Source organism: Rhinoderma darwinii, chromosome 5, assembly GCF_050947455.1.
Source record: "Rhinoderma darwinii isolate aRhiDar2 chromosome 5, aRhiDar2.hap1, whole genome shotgun sequence".
Lineage (NCBI taxonomy): Eukaryota > Metazoa > Chordata > Amphibia > Anura > Rhinodermatidae > Rhinoderma > Rhinoderma darwinii.
Genome location: NC_134691.1, coordinates 205629146 through 205642458, shown reverse-complemented (window position 1 = coordinate 205642458; position 13313 = coordinate 205629146).

Below are 13313 nucleotides of genomic sequence, written 5' to 3'. Positions count from 1 at the left end.
CATTTTTGTGCGCCTAGTTGCCCATTGAAGTCTTTGGGTCTGTGAAAACCACAGACAGCACACGGACGACACCCGTGTTTCACGCACCAGTTACAAAGAAATGCATGGAAATAAAAAATAAAATAAAGGAAGTGCTTGCATGGACGTGAAAAACGCATGCCATACGCTACGCACACTGATGGTACACGGACATGAAATGTAGGAAAAACGCTGCATTTTTTACGTGTGCAAATCAAACACACTCGTCTGAATGAAGCGTAAGGCTGGGTTCACACGACCTATTTTCAGGCGTAAACGAGGCGTATTATGCTTCGATTTACGCCTGAAAATACGGCTACAATACGTACAATAATTTAAACGACGACGCGTAAAATGACTGCCTCGGCAAAGAAGTGCAGGACACTTGTTTGAAACGTAATTTGAGCCGTTTTTCATTGAAGTCAATGAAGAGCAGCTCAAGATTACGAGCGTCAAAGACGCCTCGTATATTACGAGGAGCAGCATTTACGTCTGAAACTACACAGCTGTTTTCTCCTGAAAACAGGCTGTCATTTCAGCCGTAAAAGCCACTTATCGTGTGCACATACCCTAAGGCTCTGCACACGATAGGGTCCAAGTGTCGTTTTGGTCAGTTTTTCTCGTCCATTTTGCATCTGTTCCTGGCCGTGTTTATGTTTTTAACGGCCGATTTTGACCCATTTTGCATCCGTTTTTTAAAAACGGATGAATTTAATTTGTAAAATTTTTTGCCACGCACTTCCCTCTGTAGATAATGCCACACACTGCCCTCTGTAGATACTGCCACAGCCCCCCTCTAAGTAGTGCCACACTCCCCCGCTGTAAGTAGTGCCACACAGCCCCCTGTAGGTAATGCCACACAGCCCCCTGTAGGTAATGCCACACAGCCCCCTGTAGGTAATGCCACACAGCCCCCTGTAGGTAATGCCACACAGCCCTCTGTAGGTAATGCCACACAGCCCCCCGTAGGTAATGCCACACAGCCCCCTTTAGGTAATGCCACACAGCCCCCTGTAGGTAGTTCTACACAGGACCCTTTTACATAGCACACCCCCCATAGATGGCACCCCCCCCCCCACACACCTTTCTGTAGATAGCGCTACCGTTCCAGGAGAAGTCCCTGGCTTCACTGTCCATATATGGACAGTGAAGTCAGGGACTTCTCCTGGTGTGGAAACACCGGCCACAGCACCGAGGATTCCGCTTCAGAAGTCCCTGACGTCACTGTGTCCATATATGGACAGTGAAGTCAGGGACTTCTCCTGGAGTGAAAACACCGGCCACAGCGCCGGGGATTCCACTTCAGAAGTCCCCGATGTCACTGTGTCCATATATGGACAGTGACATCAGGGGCAACTCCTGAAGCGGAATCCCCGTTCACAGCGTTGCCGACCCTGTTACCAGGGATTCCACTCCAGGAGAAGCCCTTGACGTCACTGTCCATAAATGGACAGAGACGTCGGGCTACTCCTAGAGTGGGATTCCCGATGCTGTGACCGGGGTTTCCACTCCAGGAGAAGCTCCTGACGTCACTGTCCATAAATGGACAGAGACGTCAGGGGCTGCCCCTGGAGTGGAACGGAGATTCTGCTTCAGGAGTTGCCCCTGATGTCACTGTCCATATATGGACAGAGACATAAAGCGCTCCGGCCATGAGCGGAATCCCCGGCCACACGGGGATTCCACTTCTTCAGGGAGCTACAGTGACGCTATCCACAGGAAGGGGTAGTGCTATCTACAAGGGGGCTATGTGGCACTACCTACAAGGGGGTGTCTGGCACTACCTACAAGGGGATGTCTGGCACTACCTACAAGGGGGCTGCGTGGTACTACCTACAAGGGGATGTCTGGCACTACCTACAAGGGGGCTGTAAGGCACTATCTACAGGGGGCTGTGTGGCACTACCTACAAGGGGGTGTCTGACACTACCTACAAGGGGGCTGTGTGGCACTACCTACAAGGGGGCTTTGTGGCACTACCTACAAGGGGGCTGTGTGGCACTACCTACAGGGGGCTGTGTGGCACTACCTACAAGGGGCTGTGTGGCACAACATACAAGGGGCTGTGTGGCACTATCTACAGGGGGAATCTGGCAGTCTGATGGTCATTATACTGTGAGTGGGGGGCTGAAGGTCATTTTACTGTGAGGGGGGCTGATGGTCATTTTACTGTGAGGGGGGGGCTGATGGTCATTTTACTGTGAGGGGGGGCTGATGGTCATTTTACTGTGAGTGGGGGCTGATGGTCTTCAAGTGGTTTCCACCTCTGACCTCCAATTGAAATTAATAGGAGGCAGAAAATACCAGCGGTGCTCGTTTGGAGTGCTTCTTTGCCTGCGTCTTTTGAATTAGCTTCAATGGCTTAAAAAAACCTCAGAAAAAAACCTTAAAATAACGCTGTTAATTAAAACGTTAAAAAAAAAACCGCTGTGTGAACATACCCTGAGGGTATGTTCACACGGCCTATTTACGGACGTAATTCGGGCGTTTTAGCCCCGAATTACGTCTGAAAATAGCGCTGACAAACATCTGCCCATTGAAAGCAATGGGCAGACGTTTGTCTGTTCACACGAGGCGTATATTTACGCGCCGCTGTCAAATGACGGCGCGTAAATAGACGCCCGCGTCAAAGAAGTGACCTGTCACTTCTTTGGCCGTAATTGGAGCCGTTATTCATTGACTCCAATGAATAGCAGTGCTAATTACGCCCGTAATGGACGCGGCGTTCAAGCGCCTGCACATGCCGGTACGGCTGAAATTACCGGGATGTTTTCAGGCTGAAACATCCCCGTAATTTCAGCCGTAACGGACGCCCTCGTGTGAACATACCCTAAGTGTGTAGTGCTTGTTTTTAGCCGTCTCTCTTAAAAATTTTGGTAGGGGTGCCCTGAGGAAATGTGTGGTTTCCAGGGGTGCCTCAAGTCCAAAAAGGTTGGGAAACTCTGTACTAGGCTACAGAATCACGCCGGCCTACACAGCTTAGTTCGTCGTGGGAACGGGGCCTAGGTGACTACAATTTTTTTGTAGTCAGGGGGAGGTGGGGGGCTGTATGCCACAATCTACAAGGGGGAGGTGGGGGGATGTATGCCACAATCTACAAGGGGGAGGTGGGGGGATGTATGGCATTGTCTACAAGGAGGAGTGGGGGATTATGGCACTGTCTACAGGGAGGCTGTATGGCACAATTTACAGGGGAGACTATCTACAAGATGGGGGCTGTGTGTGGCAGCCAGGGGAGAGGGACATTATACTGTGTAAGGGCACTACAGGGGGCAAGATACTGTGTGTGGCACATAGGGGACACAGGTAGAGGACAAAATACGGTGTCCTTGAAGGGGTTATAATATATTATATTACTAAATATTATTAATATACTGTATGGGGGGGCGCTAAAGGGGCATTATACTGTGTGGGGGCACTATATAGGGCATTATACTGTGGGGGGCATTATACTTTTTATAGGGCATTTTTTTATTATATGGGTGGGGCGCCGAAAGATAATTCTGCACGGGGCGCTATCTATCCTAAGGACGGCCCTGTCCTTCAGTATTAGGACTTTTAAGGCTCAATGCACATGATGCGTATTACATTCGTATTTGCATGCGGCAAAGCCGCAGCGTAATACAGTACCAGCAAAGTAAATGAGTTTTCAAGAAATCTCATCTACACGCTGCGATTTTTTTTCTACGCCTAAATTGACCTGCGGTGCGTATTTTAAAATCCACAGCATGTCAATTTATCTTGCGTTTCCGCTTGCGAATCGTATCTGTCTAGTTCTACAGAAAAACACTCCAAAACCCACAGCATGAAAACGCACCAATTTACGCATCAAAATGTTTTTACCTGCAAATTTCCTGCAGTTTTGTTGCGTATTTTCTGCAGCAAAATAGCAACCTTTGCATGTAGCCTGAGGGTCTGTTCACACAGCTTATTTTCGGCAATTTTTCGGGCCATAAACGGGCGAAAAATTGGAAGAAGAACGCCTCCAAACATCTGCCTATTGATTTCAATGGGAAAAACTGCGTTCTGTTCCGACGGGCCGTTTTGAAAAACGGCCGCGAAAAAGAAGTACATGTCACGTCTTGAGACATTTTTGGAGCCGTTTCTCATAACGGCGAGAAAAACGCTAGTTTGATTAAAAAACGGCTGAAAATCAGGAGCTGTTTTCCCTTGCAAACAGCTCCGGATTTTCAGACGTTTTTTGTTAACCGTGTGAACCACCGCCTGTTTTATTGTATGTCTGTGAAGATTCATCCTGGTTTGTAGTTTTTTGTTTTGTTTCTCCAATGTAGATTCCTTTACTGATTCACCTTGTACACAGTATCGTGTACACCACATTAGATGATGTACATGAGAACGTGCCAGTGATTTTATAGTCCTGTTGCATGTTTGGTATGTGGATGGTGCTTGATGACAAGATGTTGGTACAGGTTTTGCATTTTCTACTGTTGCAATAAAATGTGCCAGTCTCTGATGGTGATGAGCGGGCACTACTGACCAGGAGATCCTTAGGTTTGGTGGCTGTTTTTATTGGAGGAGAGGCAAACTCTGGGACTGTTTCCTTCAGATTGTCTTTAGGTAATATGGGTTGGAGATCAGCAGCAATTTTCCACAAGATGTTAATTTGAGGGTTGCCCCACTAGGGGCACTCTGCTGTTGTCTACCTTCTCTTTGTACTCTAGAAGATTTCTCCTTGGAATTCTTGTGGCTCTGTAGATCTGATCATCTATAAGGCCCCATGGACACGACCGTGGCCGTAATCACAGTCTGTAATTACGGGCACGGGCGGCCGCAGACCGTGCTCCCATTATAAAGTATGGGAGCACGGTCCGTAAAATAAAAAAAATAGGACAAAAGTAGGATATTTTTACAAAAGGTTTCTACAGCACGGACACCTTCCCGTAAATATATGGGAAGGTGTCCATTGGCCATAGAAATTACTTGGTCTGTAATTACGGTCCGCAATTACGGACGATTTTACGGTCGTTTGCATGGGGCCTAACCTCTGGATGGTATCCCTGTTGTAGGAATGTATGCCTCAGTGATAGCAGGTGTTGTTTTCTGCCTTCACTGTCTGAACAGATCCGTATGTACCGCAGAGCCTGGCTGTAGATGATGGATTTCTTTGTGTCTTGGATGAAAGCTGTACCATCTCCGGTATGCTGGACGGCCTGTAGGTTTGTGGTAGATTGTTGTTTGTATGTTATTGTTTCTCATGTATATAGTCAAGTCGAGGAAATGTATTTGAGATTTTGAGTAGTTGAGAGTGAATCTGCTAAAAGTCCTAAAGAGAAGCCTAGGGAAAGCGGCATAAAAAAAACGCCATACCAACAGCGAGCTGCATTTGAAAAAAACAAAATATGCCACTGACCTAAAAAACACTACATATACGTCACAAACCAAAATGCTGTCTATGAAGGCTTTCTCATATCTTACCATAGACTATAAAGTAACATATGATCGCAACCCGCAAAAGTTGCAAAACTTTGCTTTCTGTTGCGGGTTTTGCATCGCCATTAACTTCAATAGGGAAAACCTGCAACAGAAAAGCAACGAAAATGCAGCATAAATTAACATGCTACAGATTTTATTTCTGCACTGCAGGTCAATTTATTAACATTTAGGGCATGACCACACATGGCGGAATTCCTCCGCAACTGTCCGCATCAATGCCGCACCTAATCCGGGTTGCGGATTACGGCTGCGGATCTGCACAAAATGTGCAGAAAATTGATGCGGACTAGCTGCTGCGGACTGCGGGAAAAGTGCTTCCCTTCTCCCTATCAGTGCAGGATAGAGAGAAGGGACAGCACTTTCCCTAGTGAAAGTAAAAGAAATTCATACTTACCGCCCGTTGTCTTTATGACGCGTCCCTCCTTCGGCATCCAGCCCGACCTCCCTGGATGACGCGCCAGTCCATGTGACCGCTGCAGCCTGTGCTTGGCCTGTGATTGGCTGCAGCCGTCACTTACACTGAAACGTCATCCTGGGAGGCCGGACTGGAGACAGAAACAGGGAGTTCTCGGTAAGTACGAACTTCATTTTTTTTTACAGATACATGTATATTGGGATCGGTAGTCACTGTCCCGGGTGCAGAAACAGTTACTGCCGATCGCTTAACTCTTTCAGCACCCTGGACAGTGACTATTTACTGACGTCTCCTAGCAACGCTCCCGTCATTACGGGAGCCCCATTGACTTCCTCAGTCTGGCTGTAGACCTAGAAATACATAGGTCCAGCCAGAATGAAGAAATGTCAAGTAAAAAAAGCAAGACGCATCCGCAGCACACATGACATGTGCATGACAGCTGCGGACTTCATTGCGGAACTTTGAATCTCCATTGAAGTCAATGGAGAAATTCCGCCATGAGTCCGCCACTGCTCCGCAACAGACAGAGCATGCTGCGGACACCAAATTCCGCTCCGCAGCCTATGCTCCGCAGCGGAATTGTACGCATCGTGTAAACGAACACTGCTAAATTAAAGTGAAAGTCAATGTAGAAACGGCTCCGCTGCGGATTAACGCTGCGGAGTGTCCGCAGCGGAATTTAAGTGCAATTCCGCCATGTGTGAACCCGCCCTTAGGCTGGATTCACACGAGCATGTTCGGTCGATAAAGGACGGAACGTATTTTGGCCGCAAGTCCCGGACCGAACACAGTGCAGGGAGCCGGGCTCCTAGCATCATAGTTAGGCCTGATTCAGACGAACGTGGCGTTTTTGCGCACGCAAAACACGCAGCGTTTCGCCTGCGCAAAAGCCACTTGACAGCTCCGTGTGGCAGCAGCATATGATGCGCGCCTGCGTGGTTTTCGCGCAGCCGCCATCATTATGACACGCCATTTGGATGTTTGTAAACAGAAAAGCACGTGGTGCTTTTCTGTTTACATTCATCCTTTTGACAGCTGTTGCGTGAAAAAGCCAGTTCGCATGGAAGTGCTTCCGTGCGGCATGCATGGTTTTCACGCACCCATTGCCCTCAATGGGTGTGTGATGCGCGAAAAATGCTGAGATATTAAACATGTCGCGCTTTTTACGCAGCGGACAAGCGCTGCGCAAAAAGCACGGACTGTCTGTACTGCCCCATATACTTCTATTGGTCCATGCGAGCCGCGTGAAAACCACGCGGCCTGCACGGACGCAATTCACGTTCGTGTGAATCCGCCCTTATGTACGACGCTAGGAGTCCCTGCCTCTCAGTGAACTGCTGTCCCGTATTGAAAACATGATTACAGTACGGGACAGCTGTCCCGCAGCTAGGCAGGGACTCCTAGCGTCGTACAAAACTATGATGCTAGGAGCCCAGCTCCCCGCAGTGTGTTCGGTCCGGGACTTGCGGCCGAAATACGTTCCGTCCTTTACGGACCGAACATGCTCGTGTGAATCCAGCCTTAGGGCGGATTCACGCGAACGTGAATTGCGTCCGTGCAGGCGGCGTGGTTTTCACGCGGCACGCATGGACCAATAGAAGTCTATGGGGCAGTACAGACAGTCCGTGCTTTTTGCGCAGCGTTTGTCCGCTGCGTAAAAAGCGCGACACGTTCAATATCTCGGCGTATTTCGCGCATCACGCACCCATTGAAGTCAATGGGTGCGTGAAAACCACGCAGGTCGCACGGAAGCACTTCCGTGCGAACTGCCTGTTTCGCGCAACAGCTGTCAAAAGGATGAATGTAAACAGAAAATCACCACGTGCTTTTCTGTTTACAAACATCCAAATGGCGTGTCATAATGATGGCGGCTATGCGAAAAGCACGCAGCCGCACATCATATGCTGCTGCCTCACGGAGCAGGTAAGTGGCTTTTGCGCAGGCAAAACGCTGCGTGTTTTGCGTGCGCAAAAACGCCACGTTCGTCTGAATCAGGCCTTACGCCGCATTTTTTTCTCGCAGCGTGAGCATGAGAAATCCCATTCACTTTAATGCTAACTGTAAATATTGCGGAACTTACGCACAGAATTAGGGGGGATTCACACGAGCGTGTATTCGGTCCGTGCGGGCCGCGTGGTTTTCACGCGGCACGCATGGACCAATACAAGTCTATGGGGCAGTACAGACAGTCCGTGCTTTTTGCGCAGCGTTTGTCTGCTGCGCAAAAAGCGCGACAGGTTCAATAACTCTGCGTATTTCGCGCATCACGCACCCATTGAAGTCAATGGGTGCGTGAAAATCACGCGCACCACACGGAAGCACTTCCGTGGGACGAGCGTGATTCGCGCAACAGCAGTGAAAAGGATGAATGAAAACCGAAAAGCACCACGTGCTTTTCTGTTTCCGAACATCCAAACGGAGTGTCTTTGCGATGAGCGAAGCCGGACAAGCGTACCGAACTTCACCGGGTTCGGCCAAACTCGTTTTGGCCGATCCCGGCAAAAAAATTATCGGTACGCGACGTCAGGAGATAGTCACTGTCCATGGTGCTGAAAGAGTTAAACTGTTTCAGCACCATGGACAGTGACTTGCGATCCCAAAATACATTAACCTGTAAAAAAAAACCGAAGTTCTAACTTACCGATTACTCCTGTCTCCTTCCTGCAGTCCGACCTCCCGGGATGACACTTCAGTTCAAGTGACAGCTCCAGCCAATCACAGGCCAAGCACAGGCTGCAGCCAATCACAGGCTGCAGCGGTCACTTGGACTGCTGCGTCATCCAGGGAGGTGGGGCCCGATGTCAAGAGAGGCGCGTCACCAAGGACGCGTCACCAAGGACGCGTCACCAAGGCAACGGCCGGGAAGTTCTCGGTAAGTAGGAACTTTATCTTTTTTTTTTACAGGTTTTTCGCTGTTGTGTTCGGCATTCACTGTCGAGGGTGCTGAAAGATTTAGCTCTTTCAGCACCTTGGACAGTGACGGGCGTTGACAAGCCTCATCTCTATGATGCCGGCTGCGCGAAAATCACGCAGCCGCGCATCAGACACGCATGACACACGCAGCTGTCAAATGGTTTTTGCGCTCGCAAAACGCTGCGTTGTTTGCGCGCGCAAAAACGCAACGTTCGTGTGAATCTGCCCTTAGGTTGCGGAAATTAAAGTTGGGTTCCCACAGTGTAGATTTTCTGCATGCGGTTTTTAAGCCAAAACCAGGAACGGAACCTAAACAGAAGAAATATATGAAGAAAGGCCTTAGTTCTTAGGTCTGCTCTCCTAAATCCAATTCAGTTTTTTTACAAAATGCAGGCAAAACCTGCAGCAAATCTGCACTGTGGGAACCCAGCCTTAAGCCCCATTCACATCGCATTAGTCCCCTACGTTTATTGTGTACATCGGAATAGCTCCCGACATAAACGATTAATGTGCTGTGTATCTGTCACATGTCACATGCTGTGTATCTGTGAATCTATGGCAGTTAGGCTGGGTTCACACGACCTATTTTCAGGCGTAAACGAGGCGTATTATGCCTCGATTTACGCCTGAAAATACGGCTCCAATACGTCGGCAAACATCTGCCCATTCATTTGAATGGGTTTGCCGACGTACTGTGCCGACGACCTGTAATTTACGCGTCGTCGTTTGACAGCTGTCAAAAGACGACACGTAAAATTACAGCCTCGTCAAAAGAAGTGCAGGACACTTCTTGGGACGTTTTTGGAGCTGTTTTCTCATAGACTCTATTGAAAACAGCTCCAAAAACGGCCGAAAAAACGGAGCGAAAACGCTGCGAAAACGGCACGAAAAACGCAGCGAAAAACGTGAGTTGCTCAAAAAACGTCTGAAAATCAGGTGCTGTTTTCCCTTGAAAACAGCTCCGCATTTTCAGACGTTTTGGGCTCAGCGTGTGAACATACCCTGACCCTTCTGGATAAGTACTTTTTTGTTCCCAAAGTGTTCCAAAAAAGCGGTTGAAGGATCCTGAAGGGCAGGACAACTTTCCTATGACGTCTGCCAGTCTGAGTATACGGCACAGTACAGTATATGCAGTGCGGCTCTCGGGAGTACGCAAATACTATTGTGCAATGAGCAAACAGTAGCTCTTTGGATATGTTCACACGCTTAACAAAAAACTGCTGAAAATACAGAGCTGGTTTCAAGGGAAAAAAGCCTCTGATTTTCACGGCCTCATTTTTGCCGCTTCTTTTTTTCGCTGCGTTTTTTACGGCCGTTTTTGGAGCTGTTTTTCCATTGAGTCAATAGAAAACAGCTCCAAAAATGGCTCACAAAGTGACATGCACTTCTTTTTATGAGGCCTTTTTTACGCGGCTATTTTTAAAAACGGGCGCGAAAAAAATGCCCCAAGGGAACGGAACGCCGTTTTTCTCATTGAAATCAATGGGAAGATGTTTGGAGGCGTTCAGCCCCCGCATTTTTATCAATTATTCTGGGGATTTAAGGCCCGAAAAACAGCTGAAAATAGCCGGTGTGAACATACCTGAAGACACACCCCATCACATCAGAATTTATGTCATGTTTGAGTTCATGTTTAACCCCTTAACCATAACCCCTTAACGAAATACCACGTACATGGCAGCAGTTAAGGAGTAAACAGAATAATTGAGGATCACTTTGATTCCGCCCGTTTAACAGCTTAATTGCGCAGCCTAGTTTGGGTCTTGTGACATGTGTCACTTTATTTGGTAATAACTTTGGAATGAATTTATTAATCCAAGCGATTCTGAGATTGTTGTCTCGTGACACATTGAACTTTATGTTAGTGGTAAAAATTGGTTGATACATTCAGTGTTTATTTTTTTTTAAATAGCAAAATTTACAGAAAATTTTGAAAACATTGCAGTTTTCTGAATTAAAATGTTTCTGCTTGTAAGGGCTTATTCACACGAATGTATAATACGTCCGTGCTACGCTCGTGGAAATCACGCGCGTCGCATGGACCTATGTTACTGAAATGGGGCCATTCAGACTGTTAGTGAATTTCACGCAGCGTATGTCCGATGCGTGAAACGCACGACATGTCCTATATTTGGGCGTGTTTCGCGCTGCACGCACCCTTTGAAGTCAATGGGTGCGTGCAAATCGCGCTCGGCACACGGAAGCACTTCCGGGTGCCGCGCGTGATTCACGCAACAGCAGTAAAATAAATGAATGAAAACAGAAAAGCACCACGTGCTTTTCTGTTTGCAAACATAAAAACAGAGTGTCATAATGATGGCGGCTGCGAGAAAATCACGCAGCCGCGCACCATATGCTGATGACACACAGACTTTTTGCGTGCGCAAAACGCAGCGTTTTTATGCGCGCTCAAAACGGACACATCCGTCTGAATAAGGCCTAAGGCAGATGGTTATACCACCAAAAATAGTTACTAGTTAACATTTCCTATAGGTACTTTATGTTGGCATTGTTTTTTGAGCATTCTTTTATTTTTTTTTAGGACGTTACAAGGCTTAGAACATAAACCGCAATTTCTCATATTTTTTTAAGTACCAGTTCAGTTCTGAAGTGGCTTTGAGGGGCCTATATATTAGAACCCCCAAGGAAACACACTATTTAAAAAACTAGACCCCTCAAAGTAGTCAAAACGGAATTTAGAAAGTTTCTTAATCCTTTAGGCCTTCCACAGGAATTTAAAGCAAAGTAAAGGTGACATTTACAAATATCATTTTTTATGGAGAAAATCCTTTTTGTTAAATTTTTTTCTATAAAATAGAAGGTTTTACCAGAGAAACGCAACTCAATATGTATTGCCCAGATTCTGAATATTTTAGAAATATCCCACATGTGGCCCTAGTGTGGTAATGGACTGAAGCACAGGCCTCGGAATAAAAAGGAGCACCTAGTGGATTTTGGAGCCTCCTTTTTATTAGAATATATTTTAGGCACCAATTCAGGTTTGAAGAGGTCTTGTGGTGCCAAAACAGTAGAAACCCCCAAAGGGGACTCCATTTGGCAAACTACACCCCTGAAGGAACTTATCGAGTGGTATAGTGGGCATTTAGACCCCACAGGTTTTTCCTGCATTTTGTGGAATTAGGCTGTGAAATTGAAAATCACATATTTTTCTGTTAAAACTTGCAAACTTTTTATTTTTACAAGGAATAAAGCAATTTCTCCCGATTACGGCAATACCCCATATGTGGTTATAAACTGCTGGTTTGACATACGGCAGAGCTCAGAAAGGCAGGAGTTCTATTTGGCATGTAGATTTTGCTGGATTGGTTTCTGGGCGCCATGTCGCATTTGTAGAGCTTATGAGGTACCAGTACAAGGGAAACTTCTTAAAAGTGACCCTATTTTGGAGACTTGAGGAATTAATTGTAGTTTTCATTTGGTGCATGCGACTTTTTGATCAGTTTTTATTCCATTTTTTAAGAGTCGTGGTGACTAAAAAACAGAAATTCTACTATTGTTTTTTTATTAAATTTTTTTACAGCGTTCACCATGCGCTATAAATGATATATTCACTTTATTATGAGACGCAATACGATTACAGCGATACCATAATTTTATAGTTTTTTGTATGTCTTAGGGGGGATTCACACGAGCGTGATTTGGCAGCGTGTAGGGCGCGTGGTTTTCGCGCGGCACGCAATGCCCTATAGAAGTCTATGGGGCAGTACACACAGTCCGTGTATTTTGCGCAGCGTTTGTTCGCTGCGCAAAATACGCGACAGGTTCAATAACTCTGCGTATTTCACGCATCACGCACCCATTGAAGTCAATGGGTGCGTGAAAACCACGCATGTCGCACGGAAGCACTTCCGTGCGAACTGCGTGTTTGCGCAACAGCTGTCAAAAGGATGAATGGAAACAGAAAAGCACCACGTGCTTTTCTGTTTCCAAGCATTCAAACGGAGTGTCTTTGTGAGGAGCGTACCCCGACAACCGAAGCTAACTTCACCGGGTTCGGCCAAACTCGTTTTGGCCGAACCCGGCAAAAAAATTTCCGGTCCGCGACGTCGGAAGACATTCACTGTGCATGGTGCTGAAAGAGTTAAACTGTTTCAGCACCATGGACAGTGACTTGCGATCCCAAAATACATGAACCTGTAAAAAAAAAACGAAGTTCTAACTTACCGATTACTCCTGTCTCCTTCCTGCAGTCCGACCTCCCGGGATGACACTTCAGTTCAAGTGACAGCTCCAGCCAATCACAGGCCAAGCACAGGCTGCAGCCAATCACAGGCTGCAGCGGTCACTTGGACTGCCGCGTCATCCAGGGAGGTGGGGCCCGATGTCAAGAGAGGCGCGTCACCAAGGACGCGTCACCAAGGACGCGTCACCAAGGCAACGGCCGGGAAGTTCTCGGTAAGTAGGAACTTTATCTTTTTTTTTTACAGGTTTTTCGCTGTTGTGTTCGGCATTCACTGTCGAGGGTGCTGAAAGAGTTAGCTCTTTCAGCACC